Source organism: Salvelinus alpinus, chromosome 29 (genome assembly GCF_045679555.1).
Source record: "Salvelinus alpinus chromosome 29, SLU_Salpinus.1, whole genome shotgun sequence".
In the NCBI taxonomy this organism is placed as follows: Eukaryota; Metazoa; Chordata; class Actinopteri; order Salmoniformes; family Salmonidae; genus Salvelinus; species Salvelinus alpinus.
Genome location: NC_092114.1, coordinates 18,766,051 through 18,767,019, shown reverse-complemented (window position 1 = coordinate 18,767,019; position 969 = coordinate 18,766,051).

Genomic DNA, 969 nt, shown 5'->3' with positions numbered 1-969 from the left:
TTATAGATAAGACAATGCTATTGATAACACACTGCTATAGATAACACACTGCTATAGATAACACTGCTATAGATAACACACTGCTATAGATAACACACTGCTATAGATAACACACTGCTATAGATAACACACTGCTATAGATAACACACTGTTATAGATAACACACTGCTATAGATAACACACTGCTATAGATAACACTGCTATAGATAACACACTGCTATAGATAACACACTGCTATAGATAACACACTGCTATAGATAACACACTGCTATAGAGAACACACTGCTATAGAGAACACACTGCTGTAGATAACACACTGTTATAGATAACACACTACTATAGATAACACTGCTATAGATAACACACTACTATAGATAACACTGCTATAGATAACACACTGCTATAGATAACACTGCTATAGATAACACACTACTATAGATAACACTGCTATAGATAACACTGCTATAGATAACACACTGCTATAGATAACACTGTTATAGATAACACACTGCTATAGATAACACACTGCTATAGATAACACACTGCTATAGATAACACACTGCTATAAATAACACACTGCTATAAATAACACACTGCTATAGATAACACACTGCTATAGATAACACACTGCTATAGAGAACACACTGCTGTAGAGAACACACTGCTGTAGAGAACACACTGCTGTAGATAACACACTGTTATAGATAACACACTGTTATAGATAACACACTGCTATAGATAACACACTGTTATAGATAACACTGCATTAGATAACACTGTTATAGATAACACACTGTTATAGATAACACTGCTATAGATAACACTGCTGTAGATAACACACTGTTATAGATAACACACTGCTATAGATAACACTTCTATAGATAACACACTGCTATGGATAACACTGTGATAGATAACACTATTATAGATAACACTGCTATAGATAACACACTACTATAGATAACACTG